A 24,975-nucleotide genomic window follows, 5' to 3' on the forward strand; every position below is an offset into this window, starting at 1 on the left:
GCAGGAAAAAAATTAGGCAGAGATGTTTTCTCTCTTGCCACACTGCTCATGGACTTTCCCCATTCCTACCACMTCTGCTTCAAAGGAATAATTAGCTACTAAAAAATTCATTTTTTAGTAGCTAATGCTTCATTTTGGCTGAGACAGAGCGTGTTTTTAGTTGTGAAAGTGTTATTCAAATAAACTTTTCTAGCAAAATGTACACAAGATAATACATACCATAGTTAGAAGAAAACTTTTCTTTTTTTCAAAAACAGTCAACTGAAAAGTTATCAGTCAGTCCAATGTCATCAGTATTTTCCTTTGCAAGTATTCCTTTTTTTAACTCTTGCTTCCCTTTGGGTTAACCTCACTCTTTTGCTCTTTCTTTTTCTCAGAAAGCATGTTTTTAGTTCTGATTATTTCACCTTCTGACTTAATTACCTCTAAATTTACGTTTGGACAAAAAGYATGGATATTTTTCTTGTCAGTCAGTGTCTGCCAGCTTTGAGCCTTGCCTCAGGTGCTTTCCTGGTCACCCCCTTTTTTTCGCTTCATCCTTTTATCTCTGCTCTCAGGTTCTACCGCATCTTTTGCTCCTCTTGCTACATATACTGAAATTTCAGGGGTTCAGGGAAGTGCGAGCGCTGCCCGGTTCTCTGCCTGGAGTCCCTGTGCTAATCTGCTATGTTAGAAGCAGCAGTATGCTGATGGTTTCCTGGATGGCTTCACGTTCATGTTGATTTATTTTCTGAAACCTGAGMTGCTCATCAATAACTAGAGGCTGAGGTTTAGAGAAATGTTATAAGTTGTTCAAGTAAGTTGTGCAGGGCCCCGGGGAACTTTCAAAGCACCCGGCAAACTGTGCATTTCCTCCTGCAAAATGCAGTTGAACGGTGACGCTTTTCTCTTGTGCTTTCTCATTAGCTTCAAAACATTGCTTCAGCCTCTGTATCTGCGTCGGCCACGTTTCTCTGTAAGACCCTATAGAAAGGCATCGGTTTGCCCAACGTTTTCTACCCTAGCAAGTTGCATTATTCAACCCAAGCGCGGCTCGGGTGGGAAGAGCCAGCGAAGCAGCTGCCCGCGCCGCGCGCGCRCGGACAGGGTCCCGCSGCAGGGCTCCCCCCRCCAAGGAGCCRCCTCCCAGCCCCGGCGAGGGCCGGTGCCGCCGSYGCCGGTGCCGGTGCCGCTGCCGGAGCCGCGCGCTGGCGCGGTGACTAACACCAGGGGCTGGTTTGTTCAGGAGCAATAGCCAGCGCTGTGCAATAAAACCGCTTTGGAGAAAGCRGCACAAAGACAAATATTAGCCTGAGGCTGTTTGGATCTGTGATAACCTGGAATTAATGAGCTGTTCGCTATTAACACCATTTGAAGACTGTCTATAATTTTTTTTTCTTTCTCACTCCTTTATATAAAGTTGTGTTTCACTTACCATTGGGCTTTGTTTTCTAACGTACTGCACAGGTAGGCTATTATTTTAAATGCTTTTTTTTTCCCCCCACCAAAAGCTGAAGRAACACACCGATAAACCTATTTACAAGAAGTTCTAGCACACTCACAGATCAGTTTTAAACATACCGCGGCGCGCAGGAGTAAAGCAAGCTTTGAGGCTGCAGAAGCGGCTCGGGCTCCAGCGGGGTGCTGCCGCTGGGTACCTCGCCATCCCACGCGGTCCGAGGCATCGGAGTCACCACAGCTACGGCGCCTGCAGCCGTGATTCACCGAAGCCGGGAGGAAAAAAACTTCCTCACCCGCTGCTTGCAAAAAACCCTCTGAAACGACTAAACCTCCACCCCGAAACGCCACCATATTTCCAGTGCGAAGGGAGCCGTGGCTGGCGGGACCAGGACGTGGCTAGACTGCCCGCAGCCTGCACGTCGCCCCCTTCGCGTTTACCTGCCCCCGTCCTGGAGCTGGAACAGCGCGAGCAGACGGCAGCCAAGCTTCACACCGGTGCTAAGATGAAGATTTGCGCATCTGACCGGCGGGTCAGGGTCAGCTGCAGATGGATGTATGCAAGCATATGAAATAAAGGAATGTTTATGGGAATTTTGCCGTTGATTTGAATACGGACTGTGAAAGGAAGCAATAAAAATGAATGAAATTACATGCTTAAAGAAGTTAATATAGCAGCTAAATAGGGTAATAGGGAGCTTATAGAGCTGGCATATGTTCCCGTTTTCTTTTTCTTTTATAGCTAAGCAGAAGCAAGATGTATCATTTGTTCTAAAGTGTGGTTAAAAGTGACTGTAAAAATGGCGTTAGAGTGCCTAATGTTTACATTTCGATGACTTCCAGATATAATATTTTTTTCAGTTTATAAATARAAAGACTCTCCCTGTGAACTGTCGGTTCAGCAAACACAAACTGGACGTTGAGAATCCAGAGATCCCGGTGCCTGATCGGGCCGGGAGCGGCACTTCCACAGCATCCCCTGCTATGCTGGGTTTGGACCGAGGTGTGAATTTAATGAGCGACTTGTATAAGCAAATTCTGGTTTTGCGCAGGACCAGCCCCCGCGGGCTGCAGCCCGGCTCTCCCGAGGGGCGAGGAAGCCCSCCGGGATCCCTCGCGGCTCCTTCTTGGTCCCGCACGGCCCATGACCGGAGCGGCAGCCGCTCTGCTTGCCCGCGGGAAAGCCCGGGGTTTTAACGTTTGGGCTGGCTGCGCCGCTTGAAACACATCCGTCGCCCTTGAAGAAAAGGCGTTCTCTAAACTGTTTGGAAGAGTCAAGAGTCATTAAAATATGTAAATGGTAAAATTGTATGTGGATAATAGTCTGATTACCACTTCAGCGACAGATGTTCTCACACAGAACCAGATTTTCAAAGGAGATCCGGGTTAAATTTTCAAGCATTCAGCCCCACATCTGGAGTCGAGTTTTCAGATGAGCTCACCTCTCATTTAGGCACTAAGTGGGCAATTCTCTAGAAAGCCCTCGACGCATCGTTCCTGTTGTGATTTTAGTCAGATTTTCTGTTTTCAAAAAGTTACAGGCAGATGAACTAGTCTGAAAATCTGGCCCTGACTGCCGATGCTTAGCACTTCTGAAAATCTGGCTCCTGGGGCATCCGCACCCCCTGCAGACACCGGCTGTTTGCAGTTCGTTCCCGTGAGGGGGCTACCAGGGACCTTGGTATGGTGAAACGGACCCCTTCATCCGAGCAGGAGAGATCAGAGACCGCTGACYGTACCCCGTGGTGTGCAACCAGCTCCTTTCGACACCAAGGAAACGCAGAGAGCTTGGTAAAACAGTAAAAGCCGCAATGAAACTGGAGGCAGGTTTCCCAGTGCTGGTGCAAAGAGCATTAGGAGCCAGGATCCGATCTCGGTTACAGCAGCTAAGTGCTGCAATTACTATCAAAGTCATTAGCAACTAACTGTGACTAGAATCTGACTTTCTATACGTATATACATATTGTCCAAAAAGTGACAGAACCTTCTAGGCAACCTCCATCTGTCTCTTAAGTGTCAAGTTAAAAAAGGCGCCTGCAACGACAGCTAGCTTCAGGAAAAGCGTTGCCCTTGGAGCCGCACACCGTGCAGCTCAGACTTCTGAAGGTACTCTGGTAGCAAAGAGGCAAAATGGCACTTCTCAGCCAAGCTACCCTTGAGCATCTTTACAAAGCAGAATGTATAACTAAACTGCGCGGCGTGAAGCTACAGTGACTTAAACACGTCYAAGAATAAACGTTGCCACCACGCTGCTGCAGCGGGGAGGTGCTCCAGGGAAAGGCAGAGGACAAAGCTCCCGGCGGCCGCCAGCAACCCGCCGGCCGCCCAGCCCAGGCACCCACCTCAGCAGCTAACCCCCCGGAACTGCCACCTATAGGAAAAAAGAACATATGCACACTTCTGCCGTTAAAAATAGGCATCTTTTATCAATGTATGTGAATTGCTTTGGGAAGGGAAAACGTGTTCAAGTATGATGACTCATTTTTTGAATTCATATCTAAGAGTATACCAATAATACCAAAACTACAGGAGCCGTTTTCGCACTTTTGGTATATTACGTTTTCGGATTCTGGAGTGTACGCAACACTTTCATAATCACATGCTGTTTGATCTGGGTTTCTGTATTATTGGGAGGCAAAGCTTGCCTGCTCTGGTGGTTCAGKGCTGCGTCTTGCCTCAGTGACCTTCACAGCTCACACATAATACAGCTAAATCAGTAGTTTGAGGGCAGGTAATTCCTCTGCCCTTCAGCTGCTGAGGATTTTTTTTTCCTTTCGTTGTTATTTAAGCATCCCTTAGCAGCTCATTTCCTTAAAATCTGTGGGGTTTTAACTATCTTTTTTTCCAAAGGGATATATCAGTAGGAGAAGAAAAGTATTTGGCAGGCATCTCCTCAAAGCTCTCTGTCTTTTGTTGCCRCTAGTCACTACTGGCTGCCTTATTTTAAAACTGAGGCACGCATGTTTTCTACAAGCAAATCGGCAAGTTGTATTACTGCAGGATTATGACCTTCATTGCTCACCATTTGTGGAAGGTTTGCTGATCTCAAATTTCATGAATTTTTAGCAGCAAGGATGGTCTATCCAAAAGTTTCATTGTTGGAAGGATTTCATTTTGAAAGTCTATATTCATAACTCTTTATTTTCCTGTGTTAGCAGAAAATAATGTATTTTATTGGTGTTTCCTCTAGTGCCCTAGAAACAGTGCCTTTCTTCTCTCTTATTTYTGTATGTGAACAAAAATCTCTATTAAAAACTAAATCAAAGAAAGAAGATGCATTTGTCTGTTCTACGTACAGTGAGGTTAGTAATCACTATTATCTATTCTGAGGCAAGTTTCATATTGTTAGTCTAGCTACTGGGAAAGGTCTGGCCATGGCATTCACAGACCTCCTATTTTGGTTGAAAGTTTCAGTATGTTACTGCATTTCCCAGTACTGCGTGAGATCAAGATGGAAGCAGGTAAACAAAAAATATGCATTTCAGATACTTAGAGACACTCTTAAAAGAGTTTGTTCTTTGATTTCAGTGGCTTCGGATTTTAGCCTTACAAATCATTAATATCTTGATGACTGCGGCTTAATTTTTTATYTTAACTAGCAGCACTGTTTTTCTGTAGAATTTCCTATCCAGACTCACACAATTTATTCAACTTTATATATTCATCCATTAGAAGGCATGGACAAATGYTGCTGTTACATTTTCTAATAGTTTCTGAAGATTAAGCATTCAAAATAGCCATAATATATACTGTTTCTTAAGTAGAGGTCTCCATATTTCAGCAAAAATGACTGTGCTCGGGGCTTGACTAACATCGATCACTTGTGATTCTACTCAGCAAAGACTCAGCACAGTTAACAAGTCACTATAAAATGTGCCATTTGTCATTGCGAGTGCTGTCAAGTCGCAGGATGCTTTTTCACTTTGTCCAATCTGTTGGAGAAAAGTTTGAGYGTTCTGTGTCAGGCAGTATCAGGCTTATTCAAAGAAAACTCATACAGATGAACAATAATCCGAGGAGGCACTGTTGGATCAAAAAGATGCTCTCTTTGAAATACKTTTGTAGGTGGAGAGACTTTACCAGACATCACTGTTGCTTCCTGCTGAGATGATCCGTGAGACAGCTGGAGCCTCTGGCAGATGCACAGATGATGGGAAGTTGATGATGGGAGGGAGGTCAGCCCCTAGGAGATCACGTCTTTCCTTATCTGTGGGAAGACTACAGAGCTACCGCATGCCCAATGCACAGTTATCAGCACCTGTTTGCTTTCTCCTCAGATCCTGATATTATACTTCAGAAAGTTCTGGAAATGAGACTAATCTAATGGCAGTGTCCAAATGAGGGAAAAAAGTTGAGGTCCGTCAGGACACATTTAAGTCAGCCGTTGCAATGTCATGTGAATGATTTTTCACATACGCCACGGTTAGGGCGCTCGGGTACCACCTTAAAAGCAAGGCTCAGAACCACACCAGCACATAGTGGCTGTCCTCTTGTCCCTGGAAGCRGTGGTCTCCTAGCTGCTTCCTGTTGCAGCAGAGATCCAGAGCTGAGTTGGGTAAGGAGGTGACAGAGAGCTCTGCACTCACTGATGATAGTGACGGTGGAAGCCACTCCAAGGGATCGCTAATATCTGCAGTGCAATTTTTATCTTATCTTCCTTATTTAAAGTCTACCAGTAAAAGGCAAGTAATATTGGCCTGTCACCTATTGGGATGGTGAGTGCAAAGGTAGGAGCTGAGATCTCCCCACTCCTAATGCCCATTCTGCCACCAAGGTGTTGCACTCTTCCTCTCCTACTTAGGGTTCACCAGCCATAAAATATGGATAGTGCTTATTTAGCTCTTCTTAGTCATGTTGTGAACACTATTTTACGAGCTGTTTTAATGCTTTGAAAACCAAAGCGTTCTCTAAATTACTGTTTAAATGCTGTGCTAGAGATCAACGGAATTGATAAACCATGTTGCCTTGTCATTAAGTCAAATGTTTGACCAGTGCCCAATTTAGCACACAGCCTGAAGTGCTCTGAGTTCCTCTCTCTTCCATACCATCACCAGAGCAGGAGACTTAAGCTTATTTGATGAATCATCTGCTAGAGATGTATAATCAATGTATTTGCTCAAGATACTACTTCCAGTGAAAATAGCTGCTCTTGAGGCCACACCTCACACATTTAGTGAGATAAGCAGTTAACCATTGTCTTAACTRAAGATTAGCACGAAGCTGATAAAGCCACTGAACTAACTGAACGGTAACTTAGTTAACTCCCTAAATGCCAAACAACCAGGGAGTTCACAAGCTGACAAAAAGCTAAATCCATCTGAAATGCAGGCCTTTCTAGCTGTTCCTGAGCATTCCTAGAGTATGTCTCCCACTATTAATGTGTACACTGTGGCAGCTCTCAAAACCTTACACTTGCCTGTTTTAACTAGCTTTGCAAACATCTACAATCAAACCTTAACCTTAACCAGATCACTTCCAATTCCCTGCGTATTTGGCCTTCAGAAAAAGATGCACTGCTGTCTAGTTAATGTGAATGCATTTTATTATCTTGTTTCTTATTTCTCTTTTTCTCCATCTTTGAAACAACAAAAAACAACAGATATCAATTGTGCAATGGCTTGAGTGTTAAGATGGACAAGAAATGCCTATCTGTGCCCAAASAGGTATGCAGGTCCCCAAATACTCTCTCACTGTGCATTAAAAGAAAACCTAAGACTTCTGCTTTTCTTTTTCCTCCACATGCTCCACACAGTAGCTTGCTCGCTACAACACTGATGTAAGATGTAGACACCATCACCTGAGACTTGCTTTGCCAGTCTTATATCCTGGGTTTTGGCAGGGCTGGAGAGGCCCTCTCTCCCATCACCTGTCTGACATGGCTTCCTCTCTTCTTATGGTCACCACCCAGTTAGACCCTGCAGGTGGCTTCAGACAAATCTACAGTATCTATAGAGTCTGCAACAAAATTTTAGGAACTCTATTGCTTTTGAGATTCAAATCAGCCCTGCTACTGAGCATCCCAGAGCTTGCTTTCAGCCTGTATCTGGCCACCTCCAGATTCTGCTTTTACAGACGTGGTTTCGTTACCAGCATCTCCTGGTGAAAGCTCACCTCATGGACAGCCCTCCTGCTCCTGAGASAGCCCGCTCCATGTCATTGTGTGGCTGCTCACCAGCTGCCCTGCTCTGCCTCAGTGGGTGACCCAAGCCTTTCCTCAGAAATCACCTCTACAGCAGCTCTACACTAGTTTCATTAAAACTTCAGAAACTAGGCAGTCTAGAGGCTTTCATTCCTAATTAGAGCTGACCCAGGCTAGCAGTGAAAAAGTGAATACTTGTTTGTTATTTTATGTTATGCAAATAAGCTATGCAAGGATGATTTCTAGTGAACAAATATCTGTATCTGAAAACCTACCAAGGTAATTATCAGGCTTGTTTGCTGCCTTCTCAGAAAACCATGAGCTAACCATATGTACCTTCTCTGCCATGAGAGTTGTCTTTTCAAATCAAGACTGAAGCACATTGCCAGAATAACATTAGAGGAAAAAAAAAAAAAAAAAAAAAAAAAAAAGAGGTGCTATGGGGGAAAGCTTGAAAGGTCCAATCTAATTGCAAGATTCGATTCTCCCTACCACAAAATCTTCTAGTTTGCTATGTAATTTGCCAAGGTGTGGAGGAAAAACAGAGTTTCAGTTTACTCAGACTGTTCATCCAGGGTTTCGTACAATGTCCCAAATCTACTATATACAASTTCTGTTCCTTAGAGTATAGTAATAATTCTCTTCCCCAGACTTAAAAGTCTCAGCAACCACCTTGTATATATTATTATAGTCTTGAATCTGCAGTAAGTGCCACAGCCTTAGCGCACAAATTGCAAGGGGAAAATAACTGATAGAAGCATCCTGCTGAATAATCGACATCTTTCCGTTGAACTAAATCATAACATTGGTAGCATGTCTCTGCAAAACATGCCCTGCAAAAGGGTCCCTGATTTCCTGTGTTTGGCATCCACATCTTGCTTTTCTCTTTTCTACAAATGAAATCAGATTGAATCTTTCACACCCCTGAGAGACAGGGGAGAGTTTTTAAAAGCAAATTTCAAAGTAAGGAGTTCCTTACCAGTGTAATTAAGGTTTATTGTTTCAGTTAGTAAATGTTTAAAAAGGAGACATCTCTTAAGAACATAACGTAAAATGTGACATGTACACATAAACTGTAAATAAAGAAATAATTGCTTGAACTAGCAGATCAAGTCTGAGTTAGTTTCAGTTCCTGGTTGCAAACTTTCTGTTCATCTATGAGCAAATCATTTCATCTTTGCTCTATCTCATTTCCCTTTCAATGCAACGAGCAGAATACTTCCCTTTCCAGAGGAGGAGCTGTGTGGCTGGACAGACAGCTGCCAGATCACCACCTCGTGCCCTGGGGAGCACTTTAGTAGGGCCAAAGTAAGGGTGCTCAGGATACTTTTGAAGGTGACACTTCTGCTCTCAATTCTGGCGGTTTTAGAAGGGACAGGTGAAAAAGCCATAACTACTTGTTGGGTCCCTACCTCTCCTCTTTCCAGGGTGCCATAGGTGGCCATGCCATGGACAACCACCATCCTGACGCAGCTTCCCCTCAACCAGGCATCAGCAGTTGTGCTCTGGCTCTTCTTTTCTGGTTGGGCACCAGGCAGGTGAGTAACAGCACTGCCGGAGATGTCCCCGGCCTTCCCTGCAGCGGCCAGGCAACCGCTTGTGCAAGTAGCATCTCGTACAGCAACAACGTTTGAGAGCAGTCAACGCAGTAGCACCGTTTCCAAATACAACATTTCTTGTTGGAAATCACGAGGTGCGACATGGTTAGCAGTGTTTCAGTTCGTGGTCAGGTACCTCACTGTCTTTTAACACCGCCAGTGTTCAGAGGAGCAAATGAGAACCTCAAAGGCCAGAAATGACCAGAGGGCCACAGACTGGAGCTGCTTCCCGAGCTGTTGAAACTGGAGCAATCAGACTGTATTTTTGTAATTTTTATTCTTGCTCTTTCAGTTAGTACTGATAATCTTGCAGCTCTAGCAGTTAGAAGCATTTGTTTGATGTCCATTTTTTTTACATCTAACCATTCTCCCATAATTTAAGCAGAGGGGCTTCTTCCTCCATTTTCCTACTCACTTCTAGGAAGCATCTGAAAATCTTTGTATCTCCACAGGGAGACACAATATAGCCCCATGCTTGTGTTTCTCTGCAGACTTTTTCCTGCTGAGCTGGTGATCTTGTCATCTGTATAGAAAAAAGACTCATTTTCAAGGAGAAGGAAAATGGATCTCTGCAATTACGAGGGACTCACCTCTCTGTGCTTCATTGGTACCTTCACTATCATGACAGTGGCTACCTAGCAACCGTGCCTTTCGACTCAAGCCAGTTTTATTTATATATATTTGTATTTCTACTGATATGGGGAAAAGGAGGCTGTAAAATCACTAATTTACTTGGACACGGTAAACTAAAACACCTTCTTTTAGAGAATTTAAAATAATATTTCACCAGCAGCTTGAAAAAAACCTAGTAGCTTGCTAGTTGGCATGGCAGGTGTACCTGCTTACATTCACTGTATAGACCTGCTTGCTCCTCAGGTTACAATATACAAAAAGTAAAAACTATTGTAAAAAATAAATAAAACAAAATCAAAAAAAACTTAAAATTTTTACAGGAACAATTCCTCTTCATCCTAACATTACACTGTAGTAGTGACCCCTGCCTGTGGATGTTTTCTGTGCTTGCCCTAGTATCGGAGTTACTTAAGCTTCATAATGTATCTCTACTTAATTCGAGCAGCTTTCTGCCCAGAAGACAGGGTGGAGTTAACTGTGCTTGAGGTCTGTAGATGGGGCAATCTAAGGCAGTAAGTTCTCTTGCCTTCTTCACGTCTGAAGGCAGACCTAAGTTACCTTATAAAGCTACGTCCTTGCTCTGGTTCTCCATATTTTAGCTCATTATCCTCCCTTTTCCCCTACTCATGCACGATAAACAAAATTAAGCAGAAGCAGTAAATCACCGTACGGAGCTAACCTAATTCATCCCTTTTGCAGCTGACAAGGAGCAAAATCTAATATAGTTTCTGCCCATGTTCACATTGCAACTGCTGCATTAATTCATGGGGCAAGATACTCTTCCAAAAATGTTTAAATTCAGCTCCGTGCTCCTCCCTGCCACCCTTCTGTTCTGCGCTTAAGCCTTGTTATACGGCGTCTCTCGTTGGCTTTGCTCCAGCGTTCAGACTGATTTATTTCTYCGTTGCACCATTTTTCACTTCCAAGGAGCGGCAAGAGCAAAGAGGCTTCAGCTGCGGCGCCGGCGGCTGTCTCCCGGCCCCGCGCGGGAACCTGCCTCCTGCTTACGCCTGCGCTCCCAGGGCGGGCGGCAMCGCTGGCAAAACGCTTCTGACTCCAAAACAGCCCTCAGGGAGCCCCCTGCCAGCTTTGGGCAGCGTCTCACCCGGCCCGATCCCTGCCTCCTTCCGAGGTGTTCGCCTCCAACGCTCCAAAGCCCTGGCGGCGAGGCAGCGCCGCTCGTGCAGCGCGACAGCCGACAGCGCCCGCGGGTGGGCTTTAGACACCTTCCACCGCCGCCTGCTTCTGTCCGAATCGTAGACCGAGTCCACCCGGAGGACATAGTTTCTGTGGTTAGACCGCGCGACCGCCAGAGAAAGCACCAAGGTATTTGCAGATCAAGTTGTGATCCAGAGGCCAGACTGGTGTCTAACATTACCTGCAGAAACAGAAAATTGGATGCTCTGTCTTTGCTCACATCCTTAAGTTTTTATCCATTTCACAGTGTTTCTTAGTTAATTAGTGCTGTCCCACTACCTCTGATTTTTTCAAAACATCTATAAATTATTCTTCACAAAACTTCTGTCAAGTAGCAAACTGCTTTTAGTCCAGTTTAGCCTGTGAGGAGCAAGGCATTGCATTTAGTATTATACAGTATTAGGTAAATTGCCCAAGTGGATCTGTCAGGACTGGGAACTGAATAAAACAATTTTGTGTGAGCACACAGGATTTGGCCAACTGTTATCAGATTGTAACAGAAACTGCCAATAGGCAAATCAAAAGAAGGAGGAGAAAACTGTCACCATAAAAGTAGACATAGTAATAAACAACGACAAGCGCATAATCTAGAATAAATACTTATCACAAAAATTTCAGGAGCATCACATGTATATAGAGTATCACTGGGTAAAATGAAAGCCCAATATTTCTGAATATCAGGCTACTTAGCCTGGATGTTAGAGGATATGAGTTCAGCTTTAGACACCTAGTTTTTTAGGGTAAGTCAATCTACTTAAATAAAGGTGCATCCATTAGACACGGATGCAATACTGTGCACATCTCAGTTAAGCCAATGCAATAATTATTGCAGTTAAARGATACAAGAAGAGATTAAGTGAAATGTGGTCCACACTGAATGCCTGGTCTCTTGAGATCCTTAGAGAAGGATCCAAAATAGGTGTCACTTTGGGTAAGGGCCAGCCAAAAGGAAAAGAGGAGATATCTATAGACTGCCACTCTCTCCCTCCGTCGCAGTTACCTCAGCTGAGGCTTCGAAGGGTCACTTCTTGTGCATCCACAGGCCAGTACAGATGTGGACGCTGGTACCTACAGGCAACCTTTTTCTACATTTCACTTCATTTGAGGGATTACATACATTTTTTTAAGCTATAGATTGGATCTCAGGTCAGGATTCAGGTCTGCCTTTGTGCTCTCCAGCTGAACTCCTCTTGAAACCTTTGTTGTGCAAGAAGGGATGTGCCAGTGAGTCACCCAAAATACCCTATGGTCCTACCTACTTGCGGCAGGTGAAGTTTGTACTCCTTCTGAAGGGCACTGAACCCAGATGTCTCGTTAGCTGGGTGACTATTTCRAGAGGATAGAGAAAGACAGCAGCTACAGCTGATTTCCTTGAGAGGTACCCATTGCTTCAGTGTTGGAGGTATTTCTTGAAGAAGTGTCGRAAAAAGAGTCACTCGGTGCTCCTAACTCCTCTTGGACATAATGTAGGCAAAAGCTGCCCAGACCAGGGCAACTCCTGATGTGTGCAGAGGAGCAACTGTAAGCATCTAGGGAGTTTCAAAGGTAAAAAACCAAGTGCATATACAGTCTTAAGGTGCTCCCAATTCCAATGAATGATTAAAAGATTTTGGGGTTTTTTTTTTTTTTTTGGACTGAAGTGCCTACTTAATCCTGTTGCAGATATCAGCTCCTTGGTCAAAACATGTCTTTGACAACGGAGCTCCCTGAGCCAAATGTGTTTCAGCTTCAAGCCTACGAAAGCTGCCCAATTCCTTTAACCCGTCCAGCAAAGGAGAGCAATGCCTTGCCTCTGCCGCCTCTGCTGCTTTCACCGGCTCTGACATCAAACATGTAAATTGAGAAACTGAGGCAAAGGGCAGATTTGAGTTAACATGGGTTGTGTTCACGACCTGTAAAATAGGGATAATACTTCTTGCCTAGCTCACAGGAGAGCAGAGTCTCAGCTACAGTTTGCAAAGCATTTTGCAAATGTCAGAAGAATTATAATGATGGTTAATTAGAAAATGATAATTCAGCTTAGTCTTTGATTCTAGGCAGATTTCATCCTCTACCCTTTCTATTGCAGCTGATGAGTTTCTATTTCATTTATCCTCATTGTCTGCAGTTTTGAAGTAATGGGAAAAGTTCATAGTGAAGGCTTTGAGGTGTCTTCCTGTTATCAAGGGTTCCTATTAAACACATTACATTCATTTAAGCCTATTAGTTCATCAAAAGAGTATAATCCTRTTCTTCAGCTTTCAAGGGAAAGCAGCAACTCTCGCAGTTAATTACYGTTTCGTTGCTGGTACCCCGGAGCAAGCGAGCATTCAACGTTCCCAAGCGATTGGCAACGATTTAGTACGACTGYGTACGTATCGGTTCGGGCTAATAAGGTCGGCCAGCGAAACTGGACAAAGCGTAGGGTGCAAGAACTCGTAATTATTCACATTCGAAAGAAAGAAAAGAGCAGTGTGAAAAGTGGGGAGAGGGACGGCTCAGCCCGGCCGCGCGGCACGTTTAGCCGAGGGGGGAGGAAGGGGCTGGAGGTCGGCATCACCTCTTTCGCCTCCCGCGGGCTCAGATCCCGGCCCGCGTGCAAGGAAGCAGAGAGCCTTCTGAAATGCGTTTCAATGAATTTGCCCGAATTCTTAAGAGGTTTCTAATAAAACAGCCCCGYCAGCTTCAGTGAATCTCTGATTTATACCACCTGGGGATTTGGCCTGTTGCTGGGGCATTTCTATAATACCTATAATTTCGTTATGCAGGCGAGCTGGAGTTCTTCCGATACATGTATTATTGGTTATTACGGACTGTCATCAACCCTTCAGTCAGCTGGCCATGATTCATGAAAGAAAATCACTCCTAATTAAACATTCATCTAATTATTCTTGCCAGAAACAAATGAAATATGCAACCAATATGTTCCGTAACAGCTTCAGAAGAGCTCCACCAGGATTTGGGAAGCCGGATGACTGACTGCGCGGGGAAGCTCGGCAGCACGTGCTACGTGAGGAGAGGATCCATCCCTACCTTTTAACTGTCTGCTGAGTGTCTCGAGCAGTATTTAATGTCAGACTGCATTTTGGAGCAAGGCGCGTTAATGACTACAGTAATTGCTCTTTGGGAGAACAGATTTGAGTGACAACACTTTCTCTAACCTCCAGGGTCTTACTTTCCTATGAACAGCTTAACATTTAAATAAACTGATTTCTCAATATTTTATGGGGAAAAAAAAATCCCTGCAGAGGCTCACATAACTATTTTTCTGTATGTAATTAAAAAGAAGATCTACCATAACATTTATCTTCCGTGTGTCACCRAATTGCTAGTCTGCTTCATGGACACGTACACATCTAAGTTGCAGGATGTTGACCCCTCCAGAAGGACTTCAAAATGCCTAGAGCTTATTGTGCCCACGTCTGATAGTATAAATTTAATTACCGAGTGCTGGGAATCATTTTGTGAGTCCTGTAAATTTCCTTTTTGCCCTAACTTATCTCAGCTTACYAACTCTTGAATATGTAGTAGCTAAAGATTTTCTTCCCAACGCATGGACACACATGATTAAAATTGCGTATATACAGTCGAATGAAATCAYTTGAACTTCTCTAGTTTAAAAGCTGGTCTAATTGAAGGGAGAAATAGGAACAAGGCTTAGCAATATTTGTTTAACTGAAAAGGCAAATGCAAAAGGTGAGCRTATGTTTTCACTTCGAGGTCACTCCCAAAGTCTGGCCTTTAATTATTTTTGTTGTTGCATGGTCCAATAACCATTAACAGATGGGTTGCCAAAAGGTATATTGTGCTTTCATAAAAATTGACTATAACACCACAAAATTCTTAGTAGCTGTCCACAGTTGGAACAAAATAACTTTTATTAAGAAAACTTCTCCTTCTCAGTCTGGGAAAAAGGTAACATGAATTATAAGAAATAAATTGCAATTTGTRGCTGTTTTTATGCTGTACAAATTTGTGGAAATCTAGCAGGATGCATTCGATACTATCACACCTGCGGGTTATCGGGTTCTGACATGATACTACTCTATAATTATTTATTAAAAGACCTAAAATTAATGTTACAAAAGGAGGTTTCAGGGTGGCTGGAGTTTGAGTTTGTTTCYCAAACCTGCCACAGCTTTTATGTGCAGAAAATTTAGAAACATGCTGCTTAAAGCAGGTAGGTGCCAACCTCTGCTTGAAATCAAGACTTATAGATGTTTCTTATGAAATCGGTGGGAAGAAGGCATCTAAAAAAACTTTAAAAATCTAGTCTCTACACCCTCTGGAATATCCTCCTACAGGAACAAGCATTGCATCTTACATGGCCTGAGAATTTCATACAAATTGATTATATCTTGGACATTTCCCCAAACAAACTTGTTTTTTTATAGATATTGTTCTGGGGACTTCTTTCAGTAAATATAAAATTTTCCAGTTTTTCACTGAAAGAGATGTATTCTAAGCYATAAAACTGACTCTTTAATCATACGTGGGTTCCACACAGAATTTGCTCCGTATTTACCAGAAACAGGTAATTCAGCAGGACAAGTGATCGCTGTGGACAGCAATTTATGGAGCGAAGAAAATGTTGAGTAAGTGTGGATGCTGCTGTTATTTTGTGCATGGAAAATATCCATTCCCTGGGCTTCATGGCAATTGTGTTCATGGCTTGAACACTCTCCTCTCCAAAAGCATTGTGCGAGTCACCTGAAGCTGGCAGTTTCCATACAGCCAGCATGTTATCAGTACACTTTTATGCTATATGCAAATGCTTTGTGACTCTAAAACGCCACCACAGAAGTATCCTCTTTCTCATTCTGAAAATATGGTTTCATTTACCATAACCAGAGGTTATCACTGACCTTAATCCACAAGTGATGCCTACCTTCCCACATTARCACTGAGATTAGTCATCAAATAGTCAGATCCACCCTCATCTTTTTCTCTTGATTTCCTTATTATCATTTTATTAGTTTTAAGTTCCTGTAAAACCACACAGACTTCTTTTCCACATCTGGCTACAACTGCCYCCATAAACTGGGGAAGTATTTTAGCCATCTCTGACCACGCAAGAACGGAAATTTCAGAAATTACCACTACGGCCGCATGCTTCGGTGACTGCTAGCAGGCAACGCTGAAGCACTTCGGCATCTCACATAGCACCCAAAAGTCTGAAAAGCAGAGGAAGCAGAGAGGTAGCAACCAGCAGCAGGGTGGCATTTCTCCTGCCGCAGCTGCAAGCGCTGCAGAGCAAGTTTTCTCCTGGGAGATTTCTGCTTGTGTTTGTACTGCAATGTGTTAGCATTGAACCTGTGACTCCTGCTTCTTGCTRCAAACGTAGTGTGCTCCTCCCCGAAGCACTATTTACAGTAGTGCCTGCTTTTTGCATCGGTCCCTTCCTCATCAGGAGCAAGAATAGCCCTGGCTTCCAGATGTGAGGAGGATAGCAGGACCTCCGTGTGCGTGGTCTGAAGGGCCTCAGCACTTCGCTTTAGATTTTTGCTTCTATTCTGGGGACCAGTCGGCTAAATATTTGTTTGCAACATCTAAACATATGGGCATCTACATTCTTTATCAGATGTAGCTGAGAGTCCACTGAGCAGTAGAGGGACTTATTTGTGCTAACTGTTTATTTTACATTGTTTTTAATATTGCAAAGTAAAGGATTTAAATTTGTTTGCATACAGAAAGCAAATTATTTTTATGTTGTGCTGTCAGAGTAAAATTTTACTGCATGCAGCTTTCCTCTTCTTTTCTAAGAAGCTGCCTAAAAATAAATGCTGTACACCTGCCTCATCTCTGTACACCATCCAGTAATTCTAACACCAAACATGTATCTAGCACTTTGCTAAAAACCTCACTCAAGCCTAGATAGAGAACTTCWTGTACACTGCTTTTGCCAACAGTCTTGTTTGCTTCCCACATCTGAGAGTTTGGATTGTTCTAGCCCAAGCTTCCCCCCAAAACCACTTCTGATAGCTTTAAAAATCAAAAAATCCATTTCCTCGCTCTTTCCTTTATGGAAGTCTGCAAAAAATTTGTAGTTTGGTTCGCCTGAGCCTGAAGTTACCCTAACTGCTTTAGAGTTTCCTGCCCCTTTTCCTTTTGGGAAGAGGCGAGCAGCGTGAGCTGCAGYCCGGCAGCCGCGACAATAGAAGGTCAAAGCCGACCGGCCCCGGGGCACATTCCAGCCCGGGATTCACCGCGGGATCCACCGCCGCGGGGATTTGCACTCCCMGAGGGCCTGAGCAAGCCCCGCACTGCCACATACATCCCAACCTCAGCCGTTCACATCATCCAGATCCCTGCTTCACGCTCGTTATTTAAGTTTCTGAAAGAAAGACTGTTGTCCTCACACTCAATAAAATCTTGTCAATATTGTTATGCTGCTGCAATGATATACCATCAGTTAATACCTATTTTGCAAAYTCGTATCGGGTAGTTTCATCCGTTTTTATTCTTCTTCTGTTGGTTAAAGCACACCGGCTTCCTGAGCCACCGTTACCTTCCCATTGACTTTTGCCCTGCGATAGTTAGAGTAACGCCCCCGAACTTCACAGAAGCCTCATTTCCCCCCTGTGCTGTGTAGATGGTCTCTTCATAAATTAAGCATATGTAACTGGCTACGGCGATGTTTTAAGTCTAACACAAATTAAATGCATCTGGGACCTAGGGCCAGGATCGGTGAATCTTCCTGCCCTTTGCCATTGCTGAAGAATCTGAAGTAGTAAGTTGGAGAGAGCCCTACTTCTCGGCTTGCAAAGGCTTGTTGCTCGCTAGGTAGGGTACTCTGTTTAAGGAGGGGAGGTGGATGTGTGACGGCTGGGGACTGAGAACAGATGAAGCTACAGCTTTCCGTTTGCGAGTCCCGAGCAGAGGACCATAAGCCTATTAAATGAAAGTTGTCTGACAGCCTTTTCTTCCTCCAGCAGCCTTCAAAACCAGCCCGAACCGACCCAGCCACCCAGGCTGTGCCCCAGCGCTTGCGCAAGCATCCAGAAGAAACGGCAAAAATGTAAATCTGAGAAAACATTTCCTACCGCACTGGATGACTGAACCAAAGGCCTCGCTGCTTCACCACACTACGGACGTAAAGAGTGTCATGCTTTTCAGCTAGCGGTTACACTGCGGCGTGAATTAAAACTTTTTTTCACTTACAGCAGATACATTAAAATGACAAGAACTGTCAACCTCTGCACTTTAGGGCATAAAATCAAGTCGGAAAAAATTCCCTCAAGGCAAAGGGTTTTCACAGTTGTGTCAAAAAGGGCACCATAAGGTAACTTTGTCTTCCTCTGAACTACTTACGAACATCAGTGGAGACAAAGGACTGGACTAGTAACTGGTCTGTTGCATTAAAGTTGCGTAGAAATAATCACTGTAAAAACATTGAGAGAGACGATAGGTGTGCTCTGTCTTCACTTATGAAAATACAAACGTGTGCTATGTAGTCTATGGCATAAAATATCTAGTTGCTACCAAATGAGCACCAAAAATTTAATTACTATTATAATTTTTAGATGATATTTTTGGACAAGGAAAATCTTTTTGTTATGAATTGTTCAGAAGTCTTGATCTCTGAGTCAAGAGGCAACAACAGTATAAAACTAAGGATTTCTCTGTCCCGATATGTAACATGCAAACAGATTTAGGAGAACTCAGCAAGCTATGGTCACAGCTGAATGGCTTTAAGAATTTGTCAAAAATAAAAATTGCTACAATAGATCTGGACATGAAGTAAGTCACAAGAACGGTTGGGAATGATACAGCAGAATATGCATACGCAATATAGCTCTGGTCACCAGCACCTCAGTGCAGCTATGAGCTTCCAAAGCAATTAGAGAGCAGTGCCCACAAGGAAAAGAAGTCGGTAGTGTAGTAAATGTTTCAGGACATTTTTTGGACTGCAGTCTACAGTATGTCAACACGCAACAATTTAATTAGCCTTCATTCTACACTAAATACCTCCGAGTCCAATCCTGCAGTTGGGCAAAATGCCCRTGAAAGCCAAGAGGAAAGAGTGGAGCCCTTTAGTGCAAGGAGGAGAGTTCAATTTGTTTTTTTAATCAATCTACAAACATCGTAGCCAAGCTCAGAGTAATGCAGCGGAGGTGCTTACCTTATTTCTACAAATTCCTCTTTCAGTTGAATTGTACACCTCAATGAATTGTACACATGGCCATTTTTTATGGAAACAGGCTGTGTCTGAATGATAATCTTTCAACTCTGGAATTAAAGAAGTAAAGGAAGTCTGTTTTAGACCAGATGCAGCAACTTTAAATTCCTTCCTTTCTTCAGTCTGTCATATATTTTTGCTTAGAAAGGGTGTTACTGAGCTTTTTCAAACTATCACCATAGATATGTTAATGTAGCTTCAGAGGCTTTGAAGACAGAATAAGTTTATAGCAGGTGAGGTTGGAGCCCACAGTTTGTGCTTGCATGTGGGCATGTGCCTACTAGGGAGAAAAGCGCGTGCTCAAGCACAGTTTTCTCTCTTTGTCTCTTTTTAGGAATTTCTCAGTTCAGCCACTGTTTAGACCATGAGCTCTTTCAAAGCTCTCTTTAGTCTATCTCTTTTCAAGAGACATTCTATAGTTTTGCGAATAATCTTTCAAATTCCTATGGCTGCTTTTTTAAAATAACATAGTAGTCAATCAGCTAATAAGATGTARAACAACCAGGAGCTCAACTGTGAAGGTCTTTGGGGCAATTGTTGCAAATCAGGAACATTTTTAAATGATGATGAGGAGGAGTAGTGGTAGCAGTAGTAGTAAAACTTTTTGACACATTTCCAATTTCCAAATTCCAACTCAACTCAACCTAAATCTTAGCATTTAGTGTTAAAATTGAATTAACTTTGGAAATTACACTGTGAAAGTCTAAAGTAACACCTTTATGATGACATAGGAAATAAGAGTGATATTTTATCTTKTATTGTCTAATACTCAGAAGTATTACTAATATGTAAAATGGAGAAAAATATCTGTAGGACTGAGTAACTCTTATATTTAAGATGAAAGAATAACTGTAGTCTTCTTGAATTGATTAAWCTCCCTTTTTCTCATACGAGACAGAGTTCCACATGAATTCGAAATTACATATTTCTTACAGCAGGAACCATCTTTTCCTATCGAAATAGAAGACTCGCCAAGAGTGTTCAGGGAAAACGTGTTTATCCTTAGGCAGAACATAAGTATATGTGGTTATGAAGGTCAGCCTGGTTTCTAATCTGAGTGAAATACATGCACCATATTTAGCAGATGCATGTACAAKTATGCCCATACAAGAAAAGAGAGTGAGAAAAGCAATTATAATTGCTTTTCCCCCAAAATATCATGAATTCTCAGATTTTCATATTATACTTTTACATTCCAAGCACAAACCTCCACAGTACTTAGGGAAAGAAAATAAAGATGGGAGAAGTTTCTGTTTCTGGCAGGACTTTGTTGTTTGGTTAAATGTTTAAATATATTAAAACTTCCACAAGTGAACTGCAATTCTCTTTTGATCTTTCCAAAATTTGTATTAATCCAGCAAGTAGATTTTGTTCTAAGCAAAGTCTGATGGCAAAATTCTACTCTCAGTTACGCTGATATAACACTTTAGATGCCCTGTGAGTTATATGAACTTGTCACTGAGAGCTGAATTTGATGCCAAAAGTTTATATTTTCAGACAGGCCTACAAATAAATTATCTAATTGGTCTGCTACACAGAGAGCACTCTGATCTTTATACTTTGGGGAGCTTTTGTGTTTAAAACATTAAACAAGACAACTTGGAATAAGCATATTAGAGGATAAGGATATATAGCACAAATATGTATTTTTATACATATATAAAAAGGGAAAGCCATTGATTTCCTCTTGAATCAATATTCAAATTGTTATCAAAGCAAATCCATAGTCTTCAAWTTTTTTAGGATTAATACCTATTTTGTAGTTAAGCTATATCCTTACCACATATGCCATCATTAAGGTAATGTACATGGCTTGGCCTTCCTTGCTTCTTTTGCTTTTGTACTTTCAGGACATATGATAAAGATAATTAGAAAAATAATACAATTGATTAGAAGTTTTCCCCATTTCTACACAGACTTTTACCCATCTTGAAAGGGCAAAAAAGTTATGAAATTTTATGCAGGTGCAAGAATGGCACAGCTTTCAAGGAGTAATCTCTCTTCCCCCTTTTAATTTTATAGTAGCAAAAAACGGTACTAAATTTAAATAGAAAAGAATTAAAGCAAAATTTCATTTCATAAAGCAACACTTCATAGCRCAAATCGTGACCACTCATGTGGTATTACTAAAGAGCATGAAGTACAGTAAAGCCTAAAAGCTGTAAGTGCCTCACTACTCATTTTAACTCTAAAAGGGTTTCTTGTAAACTCAAAATTTGTCATGTGGCCCTTGAAGCAGGCCTTCCAAAAGTTCAAACAGTTGCTTCAGTACTGTGTTCAGTACAATGAGTTATTTCTGGGTTTATGGGGTTCCCAGCATTTACAGCTACTTTAAGTGCTGTGTTAAGAAGCAAACATATGAAATGAAAGCYATATCTCTTTTGCTACCAACATCACATTAAAAATAATATTCAAAATATGAACATATGGAGAGAGAAAAGGATTGTTTTCCCACTCAATTTAAAGGACCTCTGTGTTATTCCATCTTTGCTTCTAGCCTTTGCAAGGATTATACCTTTAAAATAAAACCTCTAATAAATGAAAGGCATTTCTTTAATCTGTGATAGCCACTATTTTTTACAATTTATTGTTCTCTAAAGTGAAAGATGCAAATGGAAAATAAAACAAAAGTGGACTTCATAAGTACCGAGCGGTGATTGCTTGGAACAATACTGAGCTACATCAACACAGCCCGTATTCCTCAATAGTAGTCTAGTTTAACTAGATAGTTATGTCCCTGCACGTTTCAGCCAGACTTCAGATATCAAAAGTAGCATCTGGAACTCCACCCACAAATGAATCCGGGGGCGGACAAGGGCAGCAGACTCATCCCACCTCCACCGAGGCTCCCCAGCTGCCTGAAGATGCCACCCAAGGTGCAGTTCACGACAGTCACCCAAACACATCCTGGCAAGAAAACATTAAAAAAGCATAGGATCCCTKGCCACCAATCCTGCCTAATTATCTAAAGCCTCCTGGAAAGACAGGCAGCAACTCTTGGTGGCAATTCCTGTCCCACAGCTTTTCCTGATCTAAGCCTTCTCAGGAGCAAGGCTCGTCAAGGTAGCCTTCATCCACCTTCGCGATCCTCGTGAGGGATGGGTTTGGAGAAAAGCATCTCACTTCCTCAGTGTCTGGTCTGTCCAATATGATGTTCAATGTCTTCCCAGACATATTAGAGGAACGGAGTCGCCTAGCCCATGGCACCGGATGGCACTACCTGGATCTCACGCCAAGCCCTGTGGATCTGAGCCACAGGTCACTCTACAAGGGTTCTCTCGGGAAGACTTTCAAGCTCACAGCACAGTTTAGTTGAAACTATTGTTTCTTAGGCTGAAAACTCAGCAAGAAGGCTAATTTGCTTCAAAAATGTAACCAGGTTTACATACACAAATATTTAGAGATTAAAATGGGATGTGCTATCAAGAATATCTTGCTTATTTCTGGTTATAAATTGTTCTATTTTTTTTTTATGTTAAAGGGTATTAGCTGCATAATGGGAGCAGGAATAGCAATGGGAATTTTATATTACTACAGTTACATGAGAAAAAGCTATTTACCTTCTCCAAAGTCACATACTTGGGAGAAAAGTTACTCTGTGCAAATTTGTGCCCCTACTGTGAAAAAGCATGAGCACACACATCTTTTTTTTTTTTTTAGTTACAGGTGCTCTCTAAATACGAATGCAATTCAGTCTATTTGACCAGACCCTCTGCTGTCTCTGTATTTTTAAAAAGAACCAATACAATTGCATAGTGTTCTTACAAGGCCTGGATGTAACATACACATGTCTGAACAGCTTCTCACTGTCTGATAGTTTTTCTTCCTTTATTCTTTGTGCAAGTGGTCTGCATGACCCATTTCAGTAATTTTAAAGATCTTTTCGTAATTTTGTAAAACCGTCTACCACCTCATCCTACTTTCCCACAGCATTTAGGATATTTTGAGATAAATCTTTCTAAAGACCTCTGCTTCGCAAAAAGAAACGTTACGGATCAAAACTTTTGCTGCCTCGTACTGGACGCCTGCCTCCATTCCACAAGAGATCTTTCCCTTTCGGCTGCAAGGCTTGCCTTCGCCGTTACTCTRCCTCCCTCTGCCCCTTATCCTGCTAGCTGCCAGGATCTGGTCGGGCATTAAGCAACATCCTTGTGGAAGCTGAACTTCTGACAGAAGACAGAGCCATCTGGCYTGGTTCCTTATTGCTTGTAATGAATATGATGGACCTCCGACATTAACTCCCGGCTATGCCAACCTCCAAATTTTTTCCATTTTGGAATATCTCATTAAGAGCTGAAATTGCACCAAGTACACGACATAATACCTGCAGAGAACTGCACTTCTTAGGAAGAAGACTTTCAGACTCAATACCAAGCAGCAGCAGCCTGCACCCATCCTATATTCCACAATCTGTAATTTCAGCTACATATCTATTTATTCCAAGGCTGCAGTATTCCATTTCTGAATGAGTTCCCACATCATGGTGACACATGCCTAGCATTATTGCGTTTTAGACAGCCATCTGTACTGATATATTCAGCCAATAATTTGCCACCAGGAAATTGGTTCCTGGGAATATATATTTTTATGCAGAGTGCATGCATGCCTGTCTCTAAATTCTAAAATCCATATATCCTTGACACATCTCATAGGAAAGGGAAATCCTATTTCATGCTGAACTAGCCTGAAAATGTAATGCTTGATATTAATTAACAGGCTTGAAAATTTATGCTATAGTTCATCAGCAGAATCTTAGCACTAGCATAACAACCCCTGAAAGAATAAGTAGTAGCATGGAGATGTCATTTTTCTAAAAATGGCAAGTGGCAAGGAAGAGTGAAATAGGTCTAAAGGGAGACAGATCCTTTCGCTGATGAAAGATATGGGCTAAAAATATACTTCAGTGCAGATAAATATAGAATAATGATTGTAAGAGAAATAATCCAAACGTGGGTTGTAGCATTAGTGAAGCAATCATACGGTCTCCTGAAAAAGAAGAGAACCAGGTAGTTATTAACGAATAATCCTTCAGGACTTTATCAGACTAGCTTATAATACCCATACGTAGTGAGAAATGGCCACCTAGCTTTAGATCGTTAAGTCCATTTCCTGTGGCACTAGAATATAGTCCACCAGATGGGAGAGACATGAAATATTAAACAGATACTAAACATGTACTTTAACTTTGGGCAGAAAGCCAAAGACAGTAGGAACAAGGGCAGGCGACTTACAAGGGGGCTGAGGAGATAATAGTTGCTCTGTTAAAAAGAGTGGTTCAGATTACATGAAATGCAATGTTTATATCTGATAAAATAGGCTTTTTTAATTTTGCATGGGGGTAAGAATTAAAAATCAAAAGTCTTAAAGGGAAGTTCAACATGTTAGAGGAGAGAGAAAGATTCTATTACTTTAAACTAAGAGAGCTGGACTTATGGAAATAAAGATTTTTTTTAATTATCAGAGMTTTTCCTAGCCTTGCACAGACACCAGGCTGCTAATCAGAGGCTTTCACAGCAGTTAATTCCACTTTGAGTAGGATTAGCTTTAACATTTAAATAAATAATCTCCATGGCTTTGCAGTTTTTGGGCAACAGGAATCKGAGGAGGAGAAAACTGCTGGTGATGGGCAAACACGAAGCCTCTGTCCTCCATTAGGGCTGGAAGCTAAGCAGCAAAACTGTGAAAACCTCTTGAAAGTCTTTTCTAGCCCTGGAGGAAATTTCAGAGGAACTGGTCAACCAGTTACAATAAATGTAAGTTCAGTGTGTTCTTGGAGGACAGAAGACATTCATAAGCATCTCAAGTCTACTAAG

The sequence above is a fragment of the Rhea americana genome, unplaced genomic scaffold (genome assembly GCF_003343005.1).
Source record: "Rhea americana isolate MKP2758 unplaced genomic scaffold, rheAme1 scaffold_38, whole genome shotgun sequence".
NCBI lineage: Eukaryota > Metazoa > Chordata > Aves > Rheiformes > Rheidae > Rhea > Rhea americana.